The 23859-nt window shown below is 46.0% G+C and overlaps 12 non-coding genes across 12 annotated transcripts; all 12 read left to right on the top strand.

The window, feature by feature from the left end:
- The first annotated feature begins 4233 nt into the window (after positions 1–4233).
- On the top strand, positions 4234–4304 carry trnag-gcc (transfer RNA glycine (anticodon GCC)). Its single transcript has one exon. It is a non-coding gene; the product is annotated as a tRNA-Gly (tRNA).
- Positions 4305–6232: 1928 nt separating this feature from the next.
- trnag-gcc (transfer RNA glycine (anticodon GCC)) lies at positions 6233–6303 on the top strand. Its single transcript has one exon. It is a non-coding gene; the product is annotated as a tRNA-Gly (tRNA).
- Positions 6304–8345: 2042 nt separating this feature from the next.
- trnag-gcc (transfer RNA glycine (anticodon GCC)) lies at positions 8346–8416 on the top strand. Its single transcript has one exon. It is a non-coding gene; the product is annotated as a tRNA-Gly (tRNA).
- Positions 8417–9370: 954 nt separating this feature from the next.
- Positions 9371–9442, top strand: trnae-uuc (transfer RNA glutamic acid (anticodon UUC)). The gene has a single exon. It is a non-coding gene; the product is annotated as a tRNA-Glu (tRNA).
- A 1036-nt stretch (positions 9443–10478) lies between these two features.
- trnag-gcc (transfer RNA glycine (anticodon GCC)) lies at positions 10479–10549 on the top strand. Its single transcript has one exon. It is a non-coding gene; the product is annotated as a tRNA-Gly (tRNA).
- A 2042-nt stretch (positions 10550–12591) lies between these two features.
- Positions 12592–12662, top strand: trnag-gcc (transfer RNA glycine (anticodon GCC)). The gene has a single exon. It is a non-coding gene; the product is annotated as a tRNA-Gly (tRNA).
- A 954-nt stretch (positions 12663–13616) lies between these two features.
- Positions 13617–13688, top strand: trnae-uuc (transfer RNA glutamic acid (anticodon UUC)). Its single transcript has one exon. It is a non-coding gene; the product is annotated as a tRNA-Glu (tRNA).
- A 2057-nt stretch (positions 13689–15745) lies between these two features.
- On the top strand, positions 15746–15817 carry trnae-uuc (transfer RNA glutamic acid (anticodon UUC)). Its single transcript has one exon. It is a non-coding gene; the product is annotated as a tRNA-Glu (tRNA).
- A 1009-nt stretch (positions 15818–16826) lies between these two features.
- trnag-gcc (transfer RNA glycine (anticodon GCC)) lies at positions 16827–16897 on the top strand. The gene has a single exon. It is a non-coding gene; the product is annotated as a tRNA-Gly (tRNA).
- A 3079-nt stretch (positions 16898–19976) lies between these two features.
- Positions 19977–20048, top strand: trnae-uuc (transfer RNA glutamic acid (anticodon UUC)). The gene has a single exon. It is a non-coding gene; the product is annotated as a tRNA-Glu (tRNA).
- A 2050-nt stretch (positions 20049–22098) lies between these two features.
- On the top strand, positions 22099–22170 carry trnae-uuc (transfer RNA glutamic acid (anticodon UUC)). The gene has a single exon. It is a non-coding gene; the product is annotated as a tRNA-Glu (tRNA).
- Positions 22171–23186: 1016 nt separating this feature from the next.
- On the top strand, positions 23187–23257 carry trnag-gcc (transfer RNA glycine (anticodon GCC)). The gene has a single exon. It is a non-coding gene; the product is annotated as a tRNA-Gly (tRNA).
- Positions 23258–23859: the final 602 nt, after the last annotated feature.

Genomic DNA, 23859 nt, shown 5'->3' with positions numbered 1-23859 from the left:
TGTTCTGCTCCTGTTCCTGTGCAACAGCTTTCAGGGGCTGAATGGCATCCTGTTCCTGTGTAACAGGCTCGATTCTTACTCTGACAGACATTACATTGCTCACTTCCTCGTTAGTATAGCTGTGAGTATCCCCACCTGTCACGCGGGAGACTGGGGTGAAATTCCTCGACGTGGCGGAATTTCAACATCCCCAATTTAAAACCTTTGGGCAGCAATTTAACGTGCTCCTTGGAAAAGATCAACAGCGAAAAATTGAACCTAAAATAATTTTAAACGGTGTGGAACTGTATAAAAGCCTCCTGCATCAATTCCTCGTTAGCATAGTGTTCTCCTTCTGGTTGTCTTTTGTGCGGGGCACTGCGGAACGAGAGAGGACAGGGAAATGCAGATAACAGCGGGAGAAAGCAAGTCTGATCTTTCAAGGGGACAGCACTGGCACGATTGGCCGAATGGCCTCACACTGTACTGCAAGCTTCCATGAATCATATGGATATCTGAGACATACCCACACAAAGTGAGCACACATCTGTGTTCGTGTATGTGTTTGAGTCTTTGTCTCAAGCAGTGCATTATTATTTCCTCTGTGTTGTCCTTGATATTTTGGTGCTGATTATTAAATATCCCGACGGCTTTTCTCTGACTGTGTATCACTGAGAAAAGCACAGAAGCAAATAGATTTCAGGTGGACGCCTACCCGCAATTGATGCTGTGGTTTTTGAACATGTCGTTTGTGATCTCGCCTAAAAAATGACATCTTGTACGAAAAGTTTGCCTGGCGCGAAAGTGACCTTAATTTCAAAGCAGCAAGGAGGAAAGACTGCATTGTTCTGCTTGCTGGCAGAATGTTTTCCATAGTTTCCTTGTTGGTCAAGTGGTTAGGATTCGGTGCTTTTAACGTCGCGGCCCGGGTTCGATTCCCGGTCAGATGAACCAGTGCTTTCTCTGGCTGTTTGAAATGCCAGCAATCAAAGCACCCGCGCGAAACAATGCTTGCACCTCATCAACCTTTCAACTTTCCACGCTGCTGTTGCCTCAACAGTCAGCAGCGCAACATTCACTTCCTTGCCTTCTGTGAAATGCCTACTGTTTCAAAGTCAGCAGGAAATGACATTGGGAACAAGACGCCTTAAATGCCCACATTTAAGTGTACCTCACAGTGTCAGAACAGTCACGGTTATTATCCGCCTTCCATGTATTATTTTGCCGACTGCATCTCCCTAACAAACTTAGCTGATCACAGCACGGCTATCAGTCAACTCATTGCCAGTGTGAAGAATGCCACATTAGCTACGTGTGCAAGACTCGAATGACAGAGTACCTGGGCCGTGATAATTTATCCTGATATTCATGAGGCCTTAACTTTCGCTGCATAAGACAATTCTACCTCTGGTTACCATCCCTCCTGCCATTGGAAAGCGGTTGTCTTTATTTCCTCTATCAAAAGCCATTGTAATTTTGCAAGCCTTTATTAAATTTCCTCTTAGCCTCCAGAGGAAAGCAATTCCAGCTTGTCCACACCATCAACATAACTGAAGTCGCTTGTCCCTCGGGCCACACTGTAAGACGTCAAACGAGTTCTGTATGTCGGGGAGTCAAGGGTTATGGGTAGCGGGCGGAAAAGTTGCGTTGTGTCGAAGATCTCATCAGCTACGAACTTATTAAATGGCGGGGCTCGAGGGGCTGAATGGCCCAATCCTGCTCCTATTTATTCTTTTGGGGAACGTCAGTTTCTTAATTATGTAATTTTTGAGTAGCTAAACAACGTTGGAAGGAAACTCCCACGGCACCTAGAAAAGTGCAAAATCTTAGCTCAACCGTGAGCTCATGCACCTGAGAGGTTAACCCTGTGATTCTCTATCCACGGATCTTCCAGGACCTTCGAAGTTTTTCCAGCATTGAGTCAACAATTCCAGATGCAGTATCTGATGCATTTTGCGTTATATGTTAACGCAGTGTCCCCGCTTGTATTAACAAAAGTCAAAAATAAATTGTAGCTACCAGGAAATGGAATTTGCTCACTCGGTGTGTAATGGTGGTTCAGGGGTAGAATTCTCCCCTGCCACGCAGGGGACCCGGGTTCGATTCCTGGCCAATGCAGGTTAACATTTTAAACAATTCATTTCATAGCAAACATATCACTTGAGCGGAAATAATATATCAGCTGTATATGTGCAACTGGATCAAGGGTATGAATGTTCTGCTCCTGTTCCTGTGCAACAGCTTTCAGCGGCTGAATGCCATCCTGTTCCTGTGTAACAGGCTCGATTCTTACTCTGACAGACATTACATTGCTCACTTCCTCGTTAGTATATTTGTGAGTATCCCCACCTGTCACGCAGGAGACCGGGGTGAAATTCCCCGACGGGGAGGAATTTTAACATCCCCAATTTTAAACCTTTGGGCAGCACCTTAACGTGCTCCTTGGAAAAGATCAACAGCGAAAAATTGAACCTAAAATAATTTTAAACGGTGAGGAACTGTATAAAAAGCTCCTGCATCAATTCCTCGTTAGCATAGTGTTCTCCTTCTGTTTGTCATTTGTGCGGGGCACTGCGGAACGAGAGAGGACAGGGAAATGCAGATAAAAGCGGGAGAAAGCACGTCTGATCTTTCAAGGGGACAGCACTGGCACGATTGGCCGAATGGACTCATACTGTACTGCAAGCTTCCATGAATCATATGGATATCTGAGACATACCCACACAAAGTGAGCACACATCTGTGTTCGTATATGTGTTTGAGCCTTTGTCTCAAGCAGTGCATTACTATTTCCTCTGTGTTGTCCTTGATATTTTGGTGCTGATTATTCAATATCCCGACGGCTTTTCTCTGACTGTGTATCACTGAGAAAAGCACAGAAGCAAATAGATTTCAGGTGGACGCCTACCCGCAATTGATGCTGTGGTTTCTTGAACATGTCGTTTGTGATCTCGCCTAAAAAATGACATCTTGTACGAAAAGTTTGCCTGGCGCGAAAGTGACGTGAATTTCAAAGCAGCAAGGAGGAAAGACTGCATTGTTCTGCTTGCTGGCAGGATGCTTTTCGCAGCTTCCCTGGTGGTCTAGTGGTTAGGATTCGGCGCTTTCACCGCGGCGGCCCGGATTCGATTCCCGGTCAGGGAACCAGTGCTTTTTCTGGCTGTTTGAAATGCCAGCAATCAAAGCAACCGCGCGAAACAATGCTTGCACCTCATCAACCTCTCAACTTTCCACGCTGCTGTTGCCTCAACAGTCAGCAGCGCAACATTTGGTACCGAGGTGCAACATATTCACTTCCTTGCCTTCTGCAAAATGCCTGCTGTTTAAAAGTCAGCAGGAAATGACATTGGGAACAAGACACCTTAAATGCCCACATTTATGTGTACCTCACAGTGTCAGAACAGTCACGGTCATTATCCGCCTTCCATGTATTATTTTGCCGACTGCATCTCCCTAACAAACATAGCTGATCACAGCACGGCTATCAGTCAACTCATTGCCAGTGTGAAGAATGCCACATTAGCTATGTATGCAAGACTCGAATGACAGAGTACCTGGGCCGTGATAATTTATCCTGATATTCATGAGGCCTTAACATTCGCTGCATAAGACAATTCTACCTCTGGTTACCATCCCTCCTGCCATTGGAAAGCGGTTGTCTTTATTTCCTCTATCAAAAGCCATTGAAATTTTGCAAGCCTTTATTAAATTTCCTCTTAGCCTCCAGAGGAAAGCAATTCCAGCTTGTCCACACCATCAACATAACTGAAGTCGCTCGGGCCACACTGTAAGACGTCAAACGTGTTCTGTATGACGGGGAGTCAAGGGTTATGGGGAGCGGGCGGAAAAGTTGCGTTGTGTCGAAGATCTCATCAGCCACGAACTTTTTAAATGGCGGGCTCGAGGGGCCGAATGGCCCAATCCTGCTCCTATTTTTTCTTTTGGGGAAGGTTAGTTTCTTAATTATGTAATTTTTGAGCAGCTAAACAACGTTGGAAGGAAACTCCCACGGGACGTAGAAAAGTGCAAAATCTTAGCTCTACCGAGAGCTCATCCACCTGAGAGGTTAACCCTGTGTTTCTCTGTCCACAGATCTTCCAGGACCTTCGAAGTGTTTCCAGCATTTAATCAACAATTCCAGATGCAGTATCTGCTGCATATTGCTTTTTATGTTAACGCAGTGTCCCCGCTTGTATTAACAAAAGTCAAAAATAAATTGCAGCTACCAGAAAATAGAATCGATTAAGTCGGCGTGCATTGGTGGTTCAGGGGTAGAATTCTCGCCTGCCACGCGGGAGACCCGGGTTCGATTCCCGGCCAATGCAGGCTAATTTTTTTAACAATTCATTTCATAGCAAACACATCACATGAGCATAAATAATTTATTAGCTGTACCTGTGCAAGTGGATCAAGGGTATGAATGTTCTGCTCCTGTTCCTGTGCAACAGCTTTCAGGGGCTAAATGGCATCCTGTTTCTGTGTCACAGGCTCGATTCTTACTCTGACAGACATTACATTGCTCACTTCCTCGTCAGTACAGTTGTGAGTATCCCCACCTGTCACGCGGGAGACCGGGGAGAAATTCCCCGACGGGGAGGAATATTAACATCCCCAATTTTAAACCTTTGGGCAGCACCTTAACGTGCTCCTTGGAAAAGATCAACAGCGAAAAATTGAACCGAAAATAATTTTAAACGGTGAGGAACTGTATAAAAAGCTCCTGCATCAATTCCTCGTTAGCATAGTGTTCTCCTTCTGTTTGTCTTTGTCTCAAGCAGTGCATTACTATTTCCTCTGTGTTGTCCTTGATATTTTGGTGCTGATTATTCAATATCCCGACGGCTTTTCTCTGACTGTGTATCACTGAGAAAAGCACAGAAGCAAATAGATTTCAGGTGGACGCCTACCCGCAATTGATGCTGTGGTTTCTTGAACATGCCGTTTGTGATCTCGCCTAAAAAATGACATCTTGTACGAAAAGTTTGCCTGGCGCGAAAGTGACCTGAATTTCAAAGCAGCAAGGAGGAAAGACTGCATTGTTCTGCTTGCTGGCAGGATGCTTTCCGCAGCTTCCCTGGTGGTCCAGTGGTTAGGATTCGGCGCTTTCACCGCCGTCGGCCCGGGTTTGAATTCCAGGTCAGGGAATCAGTGCTTTTTCTGGCTGTTTGAAATGCCAGCAATCAAAGCACCCGCGCGAAACAATGCTTGCACCTTATCAACCTTTCAACTTTCCACGCTGCTGTTGCCTCAACAGTCAGCAGCGCAACATTCGGTACCGAGGTGCAACATTCACTTCCTGGCCTTCTTTAAAATGCCTGCTGTTTCAAAGTCAGCAGGAAATGACATTGGGAACAAGACACCTTAAATGCCCACATTTATGTGTACCTCACAGTGTCAGAACAGTCACGGTTATTATCCGCCTTCCATGTATTATTTTGCCGACTGCATCTCCCCAACAAACTTAGCTGATCACAGCACGGCTATCAGTCAACTCATTGCTAGTGTGAAAAATGCCACATTAGCTTCGTGTGCAAGACTCGAATGACAGAGTACCTGGGCCGTGATAACTTATCCTGACATTCATGAGGCCTTAACATTCGCTGCATAAGACAATTCTACCTCTGGTTACCATCCCTTCTGCCATTGGAAAGCGTTTGTCTTTATTTCCTCTATCAAAAGCCATTGTAATTTTGCAAGCCATTATTAAATTTCATCTTAGCCTCCAGAGGAAAGCAATTCCAGCTTGTCCACACCATCAACATAACTGAAGTCGCTCGGGCCACACTGTAAGACGTCAAACGTGTTCTGTATGACGGGGAGTCAAGGGTTATGGGGAGCGGGCGGAAAAGTTGCGTTGTGTCGAAGATCTCATCAGCCACGAACTTTTTAAATGGCGGGCTCGAGGGGCCGAATGGCCCAATCCTGCTCCTATTTTTTCTTTTGGGGAAGGTTAGTTTCTTAATTATGTAATTTTTGAGCAGCTAAACAACGTTGGAAGGAAACTCCCACGGGACGTAGAAAAGTGCAAAATCTTAGCTCTACCGAGAGCTCATCCACCTGAGAGGTTAACCCTGTGTTTCTCTGTCCACAGATCTTCCAGGACCTTCGAAGTGTTTCCAGCATTTAATCAACAATTCCAGATGCAGTATCTGCTGCATATTGCTTTTTATGTTAACGCAGTGTCCCCGCTTGTATTAACAAAAGTCAAAAATAAATTGTAGCTACCAGAAAATAGAATCGATTAAGTCGGCGTGCATTGGTGGTTCAGGGGTAGAATTCTCGCCTGCCACGCGGGAGACCCGGGTTCGATTCCCGGCCAATGCAGGCTAATTTTTTTAACAATTCATTTCATAGCAAACACATCACATGAGCATAAATAATTTATTAGCTGTACCTGTGCAAGTGGATCAAGGGTATGAATGTTCTGCTCCTGTTGCTGTGCAACAGCTTTGAGGGGCTGAATGGCATCCTGTTCCTGTGTAACAGGCTCGATTCTTACTCTGACAGACATTGCATTGCTCACTTCCTCGTTAGTCTCGTTGTGAGTATCCCCGCCTGTCACGCGGGAGACCGGGGTGAAATTCCCCGACGGGAAGGAATTTTAACATCCCCAATTTTAAACGTTTTGGCAGCACCTTAAAGCGCTCCTTGGAAAAGATCAACAGCGAAAGATTGAACCTAAAACAATTTTAAACGGTGAGGAACTGCATAAAAACCTCCTGCATCAATTCCTCGTTAGCATAGTGTTCTCCTTCTGTTTGTCTTTTGTGCGGGGCACTGCGGAACGAGAGAGGACAGGGAAATGCAGATAACAGCGGGAGAAAGCACGTCTGAACTTTCAAGTGGACAGCACTGGCACGATTGGCCGAATGGCCTCACACTGTACTGCACGCCTCCATGAATCATATGGATATCTGAGACATACTCACACAAAGTGAGCACACATCTGTGTTCGTGCATATGTTTGAGTCTTTGTCTCAAGCAGTGCATTACTGTTTCCTCTGTATTGTCCTTGATATTTTGGTGCTGATTATTCAATATCCCGACGGCTTTTCTCTGACTGTGTATCTCTGAGAAAAGCACAGAAGCAAATAGATTTCAGGTGGACGCCTACACGCACTTGATGCTGTGGTTTCCTGAACATGTCCTTTGTGATCTCGCCTAAAAAATGTCATCTTGTACGAAAAGTTTGCCTGGCGTGAAAGTGACCTGAATTTCAAAGCAGCAAGGAGGAAAGACTGCCTTGTTCTGCTTGCTGGCAAGCCGCTTCTCACAGCTTCCCTGGTGGTCTAGTGGATAGGATTCGGCGCTTTCACCACCGCGGCCCGGGTTCGATTCCCGGTCAGGGAACCAGTGTGTTTTCTGGCTGTTTGAAATGCCAGCAATCAAAGCACCCACGCGAAACAATGCTTGCACCTCATCAACCTTTCAATTTTCCACACCGCTGCTGTTGCCTCAACAGTCAGCAGCGCAGCATTCGCTTCCTTGCCTCGCAGTGTCAGAACAGTCACGGTTATTATCCGTCTTCCATGTATTATTTTGCCGACTGCATCTCCCTAACAAACTTAGCTGATCACAGCACGGCTATCAGTCAACTCATTGCCAGTGTGAAAAATGCCACATTAGCAACGTGTGCAAGACTCGAATGACAGAGTAACTGGGCCGTGATAACTTATCCTGATATTCATGAGGCCTTAACATTCGCTGCATAAGACAATTCTACCTCTGGTTACCATCCCTCCTGCCATTGGAAAGCGTTTGTCTTTATTTCCTCTATCAAAACCCATTGTAATTTTGCAAGCCTCTATTAAATTTCCTCTTAGCCTCCAGAGGAAAGCAATCCCAGCTTCTCCACACTATCCCTCGGGCCACACTGTAAGACGTCAAACGGGTTCTGTATGTCTGATAGACATATATTTCAGCTACAGGGGAGTCAAAGGTTATGGGGAACGGGCGGCAAAGTTGCGTTGTGTCGAAGATCTCATCAGCCACGAACTTTTTAAATGGCGGGCTCGAGGGGCCGAATGGCCCAATCCTGCTCCTATTTTTTCTTTTGGGGAAGGTTAGTTTCTTAATGATGTAATTTTTGAGCAGCTAAACAACGTTGGAAGGAAACTCCCACGGGACGTAGTAAAGTGCAAAATCTTAGCTCTACCGAGAGCTCATGCACCTGAGAGGTTAACCCTGTGTTTCTCTGTCCACAGATCTTCCAGGACCTTCGAAGTGTTTCCAGCATTTAATCAACAATTCCAGATGCAGTATCTGCTGCATATTGCTTTTTATGTTAACGCAGTGTCCCCGCTTGTATTAACAAAAGTCAAAAATAAATTGTAGCTACCAGAAAATAGAATCGATTAAGTCGGCGTGCATTGGTGGTTCAGGGGTAGAATTCTCGCCTGCCACGCGGGAGACCCGGGTTCGATTCCCGGCCAATGCAGGCTAATTTTTTTAACAATTCATTTCATAGCAAACACATCACATGAGCATAAATAATTTATTAGCTGTACCTGTGCAAGTGGATCAAGGGTATGAATGTTCTGCTCCTGTTGCTGTGCAACAGCTTTGAGGGGCTGAATGGCATCCTGTTCCTGTGTAACAGGCTGGATTCTTACTCTGACAGACATTGCATTGCTCACTTCCTCGTTAGTCTCGTTGTGAGTATCCCCGCCTGTCACGCGGGAGACCGGGGTGAAATTCCCCGACGGGAAGGAATTTTAACATCCCCAATTTTAAACGTTTTGGCAGCACCTTAAAGCGCTCCTTGGAAAAGATCAACAGCGAAAGATTGAACCTAAAACAATTTTAAACGGTGAGGAACTGCATAAAAACCTCCTGCATCAATTCCTCGTTAGCATAGTGTTCTCCTTCTGTTTGTCTTTTGTGCGGGGCACTGCGGAACGAGAGAGGACAGGGAAATGCAGATAACAGCGGGAGAAAGCACGTCTGATCTTTCAAGTGGACAGCACTGGCACGATTGGCCGAATGGCCTCACACTGTACTGCACGCCTCCATGAATCATATGGATATCTGAGACATACTCACACAAAGTGAGCACACATCTGTGTTCGTGCATATGTTTGAGTCTTTGTCTCAAGCAGTGCATTACTGTTTCCTCTGTATTGTCCTTGATATTTTGGTGCTGATTATTCAATATCCCGACGGCTTTTCTCTGACTGTGTATCTCTGAGAAAAGCACAGAAGCAAATAGATTTCAGGTGGACGCCTACACGCACTTGATGCTGTGGTTTCCTGAACATGTCCTTTGTGATCTCGCCTAAAAAATGTCATCTTGTACGAAAAGTTTGCCTGGCGTGAAAGTGACCTGAATTTCAAAGCAGCAAGGAGGAAAGACTGCCTTGTTCTGCTTGCTGGCAGGCCGCTTCTCACAGCTTCCCTGGTGGTCTAGTGGATAGGATTCGGCGCTTTCACCGCCGCGGCCCGGGTTCGATTCCCGGTCAGGGAACCAGTGCGTTTTCTGGCTGTTTGAAATGCCAGCAATCAAAGCACCCGCGCGAAACAATGCTTGCACCTCATCAACCTTTCAATTTTCCACACCGCTGCTGTTGCCTCAACAGTCAGCAGCGCATCATTCGGTACCGAGGTGCAGCATTCGCTTCCTTGCCTCGCAGTGTCAGAACAGTCACGGTTATTATCCGTCTTCCATGTATTATTTTGCCGACTGCATCTCCCTAACAAACTTAGCTGATCACAGCACGGCTATCAGTCAACTCATTGCCAGTGTGAAAAATGCCACATTAGCAACGTGTGCAAGACTCGAATGACAGAGTAACTGGGCCGTGATAACTTATCCTGATATTCATGAGGCCTTAACATTCGCTGCATAAGACAATTCTACCTCTGGTTACCATCCCTCCTGCCATTGGAAAGCGTTTGTCTTTATTTCCTCTATCAAAACCCATTGTAATTTTGCAAGCCTCTATTAAATTTCCTCTTAGCCTCCAGAGGAAAGCAATCCCAGCTTCTCCACACTATCCCTCGGGCCACACTGTAAGACGTCAAACGGGTTCTGTATGTCTGATAGACATATATTTCAGCTACAGGGGAGTCAAAGGTTATGGGGAACGGGCGGCAAAGTTGCGTTGTGTCGAAGATCTCATCAGCCACGAACTTTTTAAATGGCGGGCTCGAGGGGCCGAATGGCCCAATCCTGCTCCTATTTTTTCTTTTGGGGAAGGTTAGTTTCTTAATGATGTAATTTTTGAGCAGCTAAACAACGTTGGAAGGAAACTCCCACGGGACGTAGAAAAGTGCAAAATCTTAGCTCTACCGAGAGCTCATGCACCTGAGAGGTTAACCCTGTGTTTCTCTGTCCACAGATCTTCCAGGACCTTCGAAGTGTTTCCAGCATTTAATCAACAATTCCAGATGCAGTATCTGCTGCATATTGCTTTTTATGTTAACGCAGTGTCCCCGCTTGTATTAACAAAAGTCAAAAATAAATTGTAGCTACCAGAAAATAGAATCGATTAAGTCGGCGTGCATTGGTGGTTCAGGGGTAGAATTCTCGCCTGCCACGCGGGAGACCCGGGTTCGATTCCCGGCCAATGCAGGCTAATTTTTTTAACAATTCATTTCATAGCAAACACATCACATGAGCATAAATAATTTATTAGCTGTACCTGTGCAAGTGGATCAAGGGTATGAATGTTCTGCTCCTGTTGCTGTGCAACAGCTTTGAGGGGCTGAATGGCATCCTGTTCCTGTGTAACAGGCTCGATTCTTACTCTGACAGACATTGCATTGCTCACTTCCTCGTTAGTCTCGTTGTGAGTATCCCCGCCTGTCACGCGGGAGACCGGGGTGAAATTCCCCGACGGGAAGGAATTTTAACATCCCCAATTTTAAACGTTTTGGCAGCACCTTAAAGCGCTCCTTGGAAAAGATCAACAGCGAAAGATTGAACCTAAAACAATTTTAAACGGTGAGGAACTGCATAAAAACCTCCTGCATCAATTCCTCGTTAGCATAGTGTTCTCCTTCTGTTTGTCTTTTGTGCGGGGCACTGCGGAACGAGAGAGGACAGGGAAATGCAGATAACAGCGGGAGAAAGCACGTCTGAACTTTCAAGTGGACAGCACTGGCACGATTGGCCGAATGGCCTCACACTGTACTGCACGCCTCCATGAATCATATGGATATCTGAGACATACTCACACAAAGTGAGCACACATCTGTGTTCGTGCATATGTTTGAGTCTTTGTCTCAAGCAGTGCATTACTGTTTCCTCTGTATTGTCCTTGATATTTTGGTGCTGATTATTCAATATCCCGACGGCTTTTCTCTGACTGTGTATCTCTGAGAAAAGCACAGAAGCAAATAGATTTCAGGTGGACGCCTACACGCACTTGATGCTGTGGTTTCCTGAACATGTCCTTTGTGATCTCGCCTAAAAAATGTCATCTTGTACGAAAAGTTTGCCTGGCGTGAAAGTGACCTGAATTTCAAAGCAGCAAGGAGGAAAGACTGCCTTGTTCTGCTTGCTGGCAAGCCGCTTCTCACAGCTTCCCTGGTGGTCTAGTGGATAGGATTCGGCGCTTTCACCACCGCGGCCCGGGTTCGATTCCCGGTCAGGGAACCAGTGTGTTTTCTGGCTGTTTGAAATGCCAGCAATCAAAGCACCCACGCGAAACAATGCTTGCACCTCATCAACCTTTCAATTTTCCACACCGCTGCTGTTGCCTCAACAGTCAGCAGCGCAGCATTCGCTTCCTTGCCTCGCAGTGTCAGAACAGTCACGGTTATTATCCGTCTTCCATGTATTATTTTGCCGACTGCATCTCCCTAACAAACTTAGCTGATCACAGCACGGCTATCAGTCAACTCATTGCCAGTGTGAAAAATGCCACATTAGCAACGTGTGCAAGACTCGAATGACAGAGTAACTGGGCCGTGATAACTTATCCTGATATTCATGAGGCCTTAACATTCGCTGCATAAGACAATTCTACCTCTGGTTACCATCCCTCCTGCCATTGGAAAGCGTTTGTCTTTATTTCCTCTATCAAAACCCATTGTAATTTTGCAAGCCTCTATTAAATTTCCTCTTAGCCTCCAGAGGAAAGCAATCCCAGCTTCTCCACACTATCCCTCGGGCCACACTGTAAGACGTCAAACGGGTTCTGTATGTCTGATAGACATATATTTCAGCTACAGGGGAGTCAAAGGTTATGGGGAACGGGCGGCAAAGTTGCGTTGTGTCGAAGATCTCATCAGCCACGAACTTTTTAAATGGCGGGCTCGAGGGGCCGAATGGCCCAATCCTGCTCCTATTTTTTCTTTTGGGGAAGGTTAGTTTCTTAATGATGTAATTTTTGAGCAGCTAAACAACGTTGGAAGGAAACTCCCACGGGACGTAGTAAAGTGCAAAATCTTAGCTCTACCGAGAGCTCATGCACCTGAGAGGTTAACCCTGTGTTTCTCTGTCCACAGATCTTCCAGGACCTTCGAAGTGTTTCCAGCATTTAATCAACAATTCCAGATGCAGTATCTGCTGCATATTGCTTTTTATGTTAACGCAGTGTCCCCGCTTGTATTAACAAAAGTCAAAAATAAATTGTAGCTACCAGAAAATAGAATCGATTAAGTCGGCGTGCATTGGTGGTTCAGGGGTAGAATTCTCGCCTGCCACGCGGGAGACCCGGGTTCGATTCCCGGCCAATGCAGGCTAATTTTTTTAACAATTCATTTCATAGCAAACACATCACATGAGCATAAATAATTTATTAGCTGTACCTGTGCAAGTGGATCAAGGGTATGAATGTTCTGCTCCTGTTGCTGTGCAACAGCTTTGAGGGGCTGAATGGCATCCTGTTCCTGTGTAACAGGCTGGATTCTTACTCTGACAGACATTGCATTGCTCACTTCCTCGTTAGTCTCGTTGTGAGTATCCCCGCCTGTCACGCGGGAGACCGGGGTGAAATTCCCCGACGGGAAGGAATTTTAACATCCCCAATTTTAAACGTTTTGGCAGCACCTTAAAGCGCTCCTTGGAAAAGATCAACAGCGAAAGATTGAACCTAAAACAATTTTAAACGGTGAGGAACTGCATAAAAACCTCCTGCATCAATTCCTCGTTAGCATAGTGTTCTCCTTCTGTTTGTCTTTTGTGCGGGGCACTGCGGAACGAGAGAGGACAGGGAAATGCAGATAACAGCGGGAGAAAGCACGTCTGATCTTTCAAGTGGACAGCACTGGCACGATTGGCCGAATGGCCTCACACTGTACTGCACGCCTCCATGAATCATATGGATATCTGAGACATACTCACACAAAGTGAGCACACATCTGTGTTCGTGCATATGTTTGAGTCTTTGTCTCAAGCAGTGCATTACTGTTTCCTCTGTATTGTCCTTGATATTTTGGTGCTGATTATTCAATATCCCGACGGCTTTTCTCTGACTGTGTATCTCTGAGAAAAGCACAGAAGCAAATAGATTTCAGGTGGACGCCTACACGCACTTGATGCTGTGGTTTCCTGAACATGTCCTTTGTGATCTCGCCTAAAAAATGTCATCTTGTACGAAAAGTTTGCCTGGCGTGAAAGTGACCTGAATTTCAAAGCAGCAAGGAGGAAAGACTGCCTTGTTCTGCTTGCTGGCAGGCCGCTTCTCACAGCTTCCCTGGTGGTCTAGTGGATAGGATTCGGCGCTTTCACCGCCGCGGCCCGGGTTCGATTCCCGGTCAGGGAACCAGTGCGTTTTCTGGCTGTTTGAAATGCCAGCAATCAAAGCACCCGCGCGAAACAATGCTTGCACCTCATCAACCTTTCAATTTTCCACACCGCTGCTGTTGCCTCAACAGTCAGCAGCGCATCATTCGGTACCGAGGTGCAGCATTCGCTTCCTTGCCTCGCAGTGTCAGAACAGTCACGGTTATTATCCGTCTTCCATGTATTATTTTGCCGACTGCATCTCCCTAACAAACTTAGCTGATCACAGCACGGCTATCAGTCAACTCATTGCCAGTGTGAAAAATGCCACATTAGCAACGTGTGCAAGACTCGAATGACAGAGTAACTGGGCCGTGATAACTTATCCTGATATTCATGAGGCCTTAACATTCGCTGCATAAGACAATTCTACCTCTGGTTACCATCCCTCCTGCCATTGGAAAGCGTTTGTCTTTATTTCCTCTATCAAAACCCATTGTAATTTTGCAAGCCTCTATTAAATTTCCTCTTAGCCTCCAGAGGAAAGCAATCCCAGCTTCTCCACACTATCCCTCGGGCCACACTGTAAGACGTCAAACGGGTTCTGTATGTCTGATAGACATATATTTCAGCTACAGGGGAGTCAAAGGTTATGGGGAACGGGCGGCAAAGTTGCGTTGTGTCGAAGATCTCATCAGCCACGAACTTTTTAAATGGCGGGCTCGAGGGGCCGAATGGCCCAATCCTGCTCCTATTTTTTCTTTTGGGGAAGGTTAGTTTCTTAATGATGTAATTTTTGAGCAGCTAAACAACGTTGGAAGGAAACTCCCACGGGACGTAGAAAAGTGCAAAATCTTAGCTCTACCGAGAGCTCATGCACCTGAGAGGTTAACCCTGTGTTTCTCTGTCCACAGATCTTCCAGGACCTTCGAAGTGTTTCCAGCATTTAATCAACAATTCCAGATGCAGTATCTGCTGCATATTGCTTTTTATGTTAACGCAGTGTCCCCGCTTGTATTAACAAAAGTCAAAAATAAATTGTAGCTACCAGAAAATAGAATCGATTAAGTCGGCGTGCATTGGTGGTTCAGGGGTAGAATTCTCGCCTGCCACGCGGGAAGACCCGGGTTCGATTCCCGGCCAATGCAGGCTAATTTTTTTAACAATTCATTTCATAGCAAACACATCACATGAGCATAAATAATTTATTAGCTGTACCTGTGCAAGTGGATCAAGGGTATGAATGTTCTGCTCCTGTTGCTGTGCAACAGCTTTGAGGGGCTGAATGGCATCCTGTTCCTGTGTAACAGGCTCGATTCTTACTCTGACTTGCATTGCTCACTTCCTCGTTAGTCTCGTTGTGAGTATCCCCGCCTGTCACGCGGGAGACCGGGGTGAAATTCCCCGACGGGAAGGAATTTTAACATCCCCAATTTTAAACGTTTTGGCAGCACCTTAAAGCGCTCCTTGGAAAAGATCAACAGCGAAAGATTGAACCTAAAACAATTTTAAACGGTGAGGAACTGCATAAAAACCTCCTGCATCAATTCCTCGTTAGCATAGTGTTCTCCTTCTGTTTGTCTTTTGTGCGGGGCACTGCGGAACGAGAGAGGACAGGGAAATGCAAGTAACAGCGGGAGAAAGCACGTCTGATCTTTCAAGTGGACAGCACTGGCACGATTGGCCGAATGGCCTCACACTGTACTGCACGCCTCCATGAATCATATGGATATCTGAGACATACTCACACAAAGTGAGCACACATTTGTGTTCGTACATATGTTTGAGTCTTTGTCTCAAGCAGTGCATTACTGTTTCCTCTGTATTGTCCTTGATATTTTGGTGCTGATTATTCAATATCCCGACAGCTTTTCTCTGACTGTGTATCTCTGAGAAAAGCACAGAAACAAATAGATTTCAGGTGGACGCCTACACGCACTTGATGCTGTGGTTTCCTGAACATGTCCTTTGTGATCTCGCCTAAAAAATGTCATCTTGTACGAAAAGTTTGCCTGGCGTGAAAGTGACCTGAATTTCAAAGCAGCAAGGAGGAAAGACTGCCTTGTTCTGCTTGCTGGCAGGCCGCTTGTCACAGCTTCCCTGGTGGTCTAGTGGATAGGATTCGGCGCTTTCACCGCCGCGGCCCGGGTTCGATTCCCGGTCAGGGAACCAGTGCGTTTTCTGGCTGTTTGAAATGCCAGCAATCAAAGCACCCGCGCGAAACAATGCTTGCACCTCATCAACCTTTCAATTTTCCACACCGCTGCTGTTGCCTCAGCAGCGCAGCATTCGCTTCCTTGCCTCGCAGTGTCAGAACAGTCACGGTTATTATCCGTCTTCCATGTATTATTTTGCCGACTGCATCTCCCTAACAAACTTAGCTGATCACAGCACGGCTATCAGTCAACTCATTGCCCGTGTGAAAAATGCCACTTTAGCAACGTGTGCAAGACTCGAATGACAGAGTAACTGGGCCGTGATAACTTATCCTGATATTCATGAGGCCTTAACATTCGCTGCATAAGACAATTCTACCTCTGGTTACCATCCCTCCTGCCATTGGAAAGCGTTTGTCTTTATTTCCTCTATCAAAACCCATTGTAATTTTGCAAGCCTCTATTCAATTTCATCTTAGCCTCCAGAGGAAAGCAATCCCAGCTTCTCCACACTATACCTCGGGCCACACTGTAAGACGTCAAACGGGTTCTGTATGTCTGATAGACATATATTTCAGCTACAGGGGAGTCAAAGGTTATGGGGAACGGGCGGCAAAGTTGCGTTGTGTCGAAGATCTCATCAGCCACGAACTTTTTAAATGGCGGGCTCGAGGGGCCGAATGGCCCAATCCTGCTCCTATTTTTTCTTTTGGGGAAGGTTAGTTTCTTAATTATGTAATTTTTGAGCAGCTAAACAACGTTGGAAGGAAACTCCCACGGGACGTAGAAAAGTGCAAAATCTTAGCTCTACCGAGAGCTCATGCACCTGAGAGGTTAACCCTGTGTTTCTCTGTCCACAGATCTTCCAGGACCTTCGAAGTGTTTCCAGCATTTAATCAACAATTCCAGATGCAGTATCTGCTGCATATTGCTTTTTATGTTAACGCAGTGTCCCCGCTTGTATTAACAAAAGTCAAAAATAAATTGTAGCTACCAGAAAATAGAATCGATTAAGTCGGCGTGCATTGGTGGTTCAGGGGTAGAATTCTCGCCTGCCACGCGGGAGACCCGGGTTCGATTCCCGGCCAATGCAGGCTAATTTTTTTTAACAATTCATTTCATAGCAAACACATCACATGAGCATAAATAATTTATTAGCTGTACCTGTGCAAGTGGATCAAGGGTATGAATGTTCTGCTCCCAACAGCTTTGAGGGGCTGAATGGCATCCTGGTTCCTGTGTAACAGGCTCGATTCTTACTCTGACAGACATTGCATTGCTCACTTCCTCGTTAGTCTCGTTGTGAGTATCCCCGCCTGTCACGCGGGAGACCGGGGTGAAATTCCCCGACGGGAAGGAATTTTAACATCCCCAATTTTAAACGTTTTGGCAGCACCTTAAAGCGCTCCTTGGAAAAGATCAACAGCGAAAGATTGAACCTAAAACAATTTAAAACGGTGAGGAACTGCATAAAAACCTCCTGCATCAATTCCTCGTTAGCATAGTGTTCTCCTTCTGTTTGTCTTTTGTGCGGGGCACTGCGGAACGAGAGAGGACAGGGAAATGCAGATAACAGCGGGAGAAAGCACGTCTGATCTTTCAAGTGGACAGCACTGGCACGATTGGCCGAATGGCCTCACACTGTACTGCACGCCTCCATGAATCATATGGATATCTGAGACATACTCACACAAAGTGAGCACACATTTGTGTTCGTGCATATGTTTGAGTCTTTGTCTCAAGCAGTGCATTACTGTTTCCTCTGTATTGTCCTTGATATTTTGGTGCTGATTATTCAATATCCCGACGGCTTTTCTCTGACTGTGTATCTCTGAGAAAAGCACAGAAGCAAATAGATTTCAGGTGGACGCCTACACGCACTTGATGCTGTGGTTTCCTGAACATGTCCTTTGTGATTTCGCCTAAAAAATGTCATCTTGTACGAAAAGTTTGCCTGGCGTGAAAGTGACCTGAATTTCAAAGCAGCAAGGAGGAAGGACTGCCTTGTTCTGCTTGCTGGCAGGCCGCTTTTCACAGCTTCCCTGGTGGTCTAGTGGATAGGATTCGGCGCTTTCACCGCCTCGGCCCGGGTTCGATTCCCGGTCAAGAAACCAGTGCGTTTTCTGGCTGTTTGAAATGCCAGCAATCAAAGCGCTCACCCGAAACAATGCTTGCACCTCATCAACCTTTCAATTTTCCACACCGCTGCTGTTGCCTCAACAGTCAGCAGCGCATCATTCGGTACCGAGGTGCAGCATTCGCTTCCTTGCCTCACAGTGTCAGAACAGTCACGGTTATTATCCGTCTTACATGTATTATTTTGCCGACTGCATCTCCCTAACAAACTTAGCTGATCACAGCACGGCTATCAGTCAACTCATTGCCAGTGTGAAAAATGCCACATTAGCAACGTGTGCAAGACTCGAATGACAGAGTAACTGGGCCGTGATAACTTATCCTGATATTCATGAGGCCTTAACATTCGCTGCATAAGACAATTCTACCTCTGGTTACCATCCCTCCTGCCATTGGAAAGCGTTTGTCTTTATTTCCTCTATCAAAACCCATTGTAATTTTGCAAGCCTCTATTAAATTTCCTCTTAGCCTCCAGAGGAAAGCAATCCCAGCTTCTCCACACTATCCCTCGGGCCACACTGTAAGACGTCAAACGGGTTCTGTATGTCTGATAGACATATATTTCAGCTACAGGGGAGTCAAAGGTTATGGGGAACGGGCGGCAAAGTTGCGTTGTGTCGAAGATCTCATCAGCCACGAACTTTTTAAATGGCGGGCTCGAGGGGCCGAATGGCCCAATCCTGCTCCTATTTTTTCTTTTGGGGAAGGTTAGTTTCTTAATTATGTAATTTTTGAGCAGCTAAACAACGTTGGAAGGAAACTCCCACGGGACGTAGAAAAGTGCAAAATCTTAGCTCTACCGAGAGCTCATGCACCTGAGAGGTTAACCCTGTGTTTCTCTGTCCACAGATCTTCCAGGACCTTCGAAGTGTTTCCAGCATTTAATCAACAATTCCAGATGCAGTATCTGCTGCATATTGCTTTTTATGTTAACGCAGTGTCCCCGCTTGTATTAACAAAAGTCAAAAATAAATTGTAGCTACCAGAAAATAGAATCGATTAAGTCGGCGTGAATTGGTGCTTCAGGGGTAGAATTCTCGCCTGCCACGCGGGTGACCCGGGTTCGATTCCCGGCCAATGCAGGCTAATTTTTTTAACAATTCATTTCATAGCAAACACATCACATGAGCATAAATAATTTATTAGCTGTACCTGTGCAAGTGGATCAAGGGTATGAATGTTCTGCTCCTGTTGCTGTGCAACAGCTTTGAGGGGCTGAATGGCATCCTGTTCCTGTGTAACAGGCTCGATTCTTACTCTGACAGACATTGCATTGCTCACTTCCTCGTTAGTCTCGTTGTGAGTATCCCCGCCTGTCACGCGGGAGACCGGGGTGAAATTCCCCGACGGGAAGGAATTTTAACATCCCCAATTTTAAACGTTTTGGCAGCACCTTAAAGCGCTCCTTGGAAAAGATCAACAGCGAAAGATTGAACCTAAAACAATTTTAAACGGTGAGGAACTGCATAAAAACCTCCTGCATCAATTCCTCGTTAGCGTAGTGTTCTCCTTCTGTTTGTCTTTTGTGCGGGGCACTGCGGAACGAGAGAGGATAGGGAAATGCAGATAACAGCGGGAGAAAGCACGTCTGATCTTTCAAGTGAACAGCACTGGCACGATTGGCCGAATGGCCTCACACTGTACTGCACGCCTCCATGAATCATATGGATATCTGAGACATACTCACACAAGGTGAGCACACATCTGTATTCGTGCATATGTTTGAGTCTTTGTCTCAAGCAGTGCATTACTGTTTCCTCTGTATTGTCCTTGATATTTTGGTGCTGATTATTCAATATCCCGACGGCTTTTCTCTGACTGTGTATCTCTGAGAAAAGCACAGAAGCAAATAGATTTCAGGTGGACGCCTACACGCACTTGATGCTGTGGTTTCCTGAACATGTCCTTTGTGATCTCGCCTAAAAAATGTCATCTTGTACGAAAAGTTTGCCTGGCGTGAAAGTGACCTGAATTTCAAAGCAGCAAGGAGGAAAGACTGCCTTGTTCTGCTTGCTGGCAGGCCGCTTCTCACAGCTTCCCTGGTGGTCTAGTGGATAGGATTCGGCGCTTTCACCGCCGCGGCCCGGGTTCGATTCCCGGTCAGGGAACTAGTGCGTTTTCTGGCTGTTTGAAATGCCAGCAATCAAAATACCCGCGCGAAACAATGCTTGCACCTCATCAACCTTTCAATTTTCCACACCGCTGCTGTTGCCTCAACAGTCAGCAGCGCATCATTCGGTACCGAGGTGCAGCATTCGCTTCTATGCCTCGCAGTGTCAGAACAGTCACGGTTATTATCCGTCTTCCATGTATTATTTTGCCGACTGCATCTCCCTAACAAACTTAGCTGATCACAGCACGGCTATCAGTCAACTCATTGCCAGTGTGAAAAATGCCACATTAGCAACGTGTGCAAGACTCGAATGACAGAGTAACTGGGCCGTGATAACTTATCCTGATATTCATGAGGCCTTAACTTTCGCTGCATAAGACAATTCTACCTCTGGTTACCATCCCTCCTGCCATTGGAAAGCGTTTGTCTTTATTTCCTCTATCAAAACCCATTGTAATTTTGCAAGCCTCTATTAAAGTTCCTCTTAGCCTCCAGAGGAAAGCAATCCCAGCTTCTCCACACTATCCCTCGGGCCACACTGTAAGACGTCAAACGGGTTCTGTATGTCTGATAGACATATATTTCAGCTACAGGGGAGTCAAAGGTTATGGGGAACGGGCGGCAAAGTTGCGTTGTGTCGAAGATCTCATCAGCTACGAACTTTTTAAATGGCGGGCTCGAGGGGCCGAATGGCCCAATCCTGCTCCTATTTTTTCTTTTGGGGAAGGTTAGTTTCTTAATTATGTAATTTATGAGCAGCTAAACAACGTTGGAAGGAAACTCCCACGGGACGTAGAAAAGTGCAAAATCTTAGCTCTACCGAGAGCTCATGCACCTGAGAGGTTAACCCTGTGTTTCTCTGTCCACAAATCTTCCAGGACCTTCGAAGTGTTTCCAGCATTTAATCAACAATTCCAGATGCAGTATCTGCTGCATATTGCTTTTTATGTTAACACAGTGTCCCCGCTTGTATTAACAAAAGTCAAAAATAAATTGTAGCTACCAGAAAATAGAATCGATTAAGTCGGCGTACATTGGTGGTTCATGGGTAGAATTCGCGGGAGACCCGGGTTCGATTCCCGGCCAATGCAGGCTAATTTTTTTAACAATTCATTTCGTAGCAAACACATCACATGAGCATAAATAATTTATTAGCTGTACCTGTGGAAGTGGATCAAGGGTATGAATGTTCTGCTCCTGTTCCTGTGCAACAGCTTTGAGGGGCTGAATGGCATCCTGTTCCTGTGTAACAGGCTCGATTCTTACTCTGACAGACATTGCATTGCTCACTTCCTCGTTAGTCTCGTTGTGAGTATCCCCGCCTGTCGCGCGGGAGACCGGGGTGAAATTCCCCGACGGGAAGGAATTTTAACATCCCCAATTTTAAACGTTTTGGCAGCACCTTAAAGCGCTCCTTGGAAAAGATCAACAGCGAAAGATTGAACCTAAAACAATTTTAAACGGTGAGGATCTGCATAAAAACCTCCTGCATCAATTCCTCGTTAGCATAGTGTTCTCCTTCTGTTTGTCTTTTGTGCGGGGCACTGCGGAACGAGAGAGGACAGGGAAATGCAGATAACAGCGGGAGAAAGCACGTCTGATCTTTCAAGTGGACAGCACTGGCACGATTGGCCGAATGGCCTCACACTGTACTGCACGCCTCCATGAATCATATGGATATCTGAGACATACTCACACAAAGTGAGCACACATTTGTGTTCGTGCATATGTTTGAGTCTTTGTCTCAAGCAGTGCATTACTGTTTCCTCTGTATTGTCCTTGATATTTTGGTGCTGATTATTCAATATCCCGACGGCTTTTCTCTGACTGTGTATCTCTGAGAAAAGCACAGAAGCAAATAGATTTCAGGTGGACGCCTACACGCACTTGATGCTGTGGTTTCCTGAACATGTCCTTTGTGATCTCGCCTAAAAAATGTCATCTTGTACGAAAAGTTTGCCTGGCGTGAAAGTGACCTGAATTTCAAAGCAGCAAGGAGGAAAGACTGCCTTTTTCTGCTTGCTGGCAGGCCGCTTGTCACATCTTCCCTGGTGGTCTAGTGGATAGGATTCGGCGCTTTCACCGCCGCGGCCCGGGTTCGATTCCCGGTCAGGGAACCAGTGCGTTTTCTGGCTGTTTGAAATGCCAGCAATCAAAGCACCCGCGCGAAACAATGCTTGCACCTCATCAACCTTTCAATTTTCCACACCGCTGCTGTTGCCTCAACAGTCAGCAGCGCAGCATTCGCTTCCTTGCCTCGCAGTGTCAGAACAGTCACGGTTATTATCCGTCTTCCATGTATTATTTTGCCGACTGCATCTCCCTAACAAACTTAGCTGATCACAGCACGGCTATCAGTCAACTCATTGCCAGTGTGAAAAATGCCACATTAGCAACGTGTGCAAGACTCGAATGACAGAGTAACTGGGCCGTGATAACTTATCCTGATATTCATGAGGCCTTAACATTCGCTGCATAAGACAATTCTACCTCTGGTTACCATCCCTCCTGCCATTTGAAAGCGTTTGTCTTTATTTCCTCTATCAAAACCCATTGTAATTTTGCAAGCCTCTATTAAATTTCCTCTTAGACTCCAGAGGAAAGCAATCCCAGCTTCTCCACACTATCCCTCGGGCCACACTGTAAGACGTCAAACGGGTTCTGTATGTCTGATAGACATATATTTCAGCTACAGGGGAGTCAAAGGTTATGGGGAACGGGCGGCAAAGTTGCGTTGTGTCGAAGATCTCATCAGCCACGAACTTTTTAAATGGCGGGCTCGAGGGGCCGAATGGCCCAATCCTGCTCCTATTTTTTCTTTTGGGGAAGGTTAGTTTCTTAATTATGTAATTTTTGAGCAGCTAAACAACGTTGGAAGGAAACTCCCACGGGACGTAGAAAAGTGCAAAATCTTAGCTCTACCGAGAGCTCATGCACCTGAGAGGTTAACCCTGTGTTTCTCTGTCCACAGATCTTCCAGGACCTTCGAAGTGTTTCCAGCACTTAATCAACAATTCCAGATGCAGTATCTGCTGCATATTGCTTTTTATGTTAACGCAGTGTCCCCGCTTGTATTAACAAAAGTCAAAAATAAATTGTAGCTACCAGAAAATAGAATCGATTAAGTCGGCGTGCATTGGTGGTTCAGGGGTAGAATTCTCGCCTGCCACGCGGGAGACCCGGGTTCGATTCCCGGCCAATGCAGGCTAATTTTTTTAACAATTCATTTCATAGCAAACACATCACATGAGCATAAATAATTTATTAGCTGTACCTGTGCAAGTGGATCAAGGGTATGAATGTTCTGCTCCTATTGCTGTGCAACAGCTTTGAGGGGCTGAATGGCATCCTGTTCCTGTGTAACAGGCTCGATTCTTACTCTGACAGACATTGCATTGCTCACTTCCTCGTTAGTCTCGTTGTGAGTATCCCCGCCTGTCACGCGGGAGACCGGGGTGAAATTCCCCGACGGGAAGGAATTTTAACATCCCCAATTTTAAAAGTTTTGGCAGCACCTTAAAGCGCTCCTTGGAAAAGATCAACAGCGAAAGATTGAACCTAAAACAATTTTAAACGGTGAGGAACTGCATAAAAACCTCCTGCATCAATTCCTCGTTAGCATATTGTTCTCCTACTGTTTGTCTTTTGTGCGGGGCACTGCGGAACGAGAGAGGACAGGGAAATGCAGATAACAGCGGGAGAAAGCACGTCTGATCTTTCAAGTGGACAGCACTGGCACGATTGTCCGAATGGCCTCACACTGTACTGCACGCCTCCATGATTCATATGGATATCTGAGACATACT

Source organism: Somniosus microcephalus, unplaced genomic scaffold, assembly GCF_052327205.1.
Source record: "Somniosus microcephalus isolate GS21.2 unplaced genomic scaffold, FLI_Smic_1.0 unresolved_chr8, whole genome shotgun sequence".
Taxonomy (NCBI): domain Eukaryota; kingdom Metazoa; phylum Chordata; class Chondrichthyes; order Squaliformes; family Somniosidae; genus Somniosus; species Somniosus microcephalus.
Note: the sequence above shows the minus strand (reverse complement) of the source record. Positions and strands in the feature narration are given on the sequence as shown.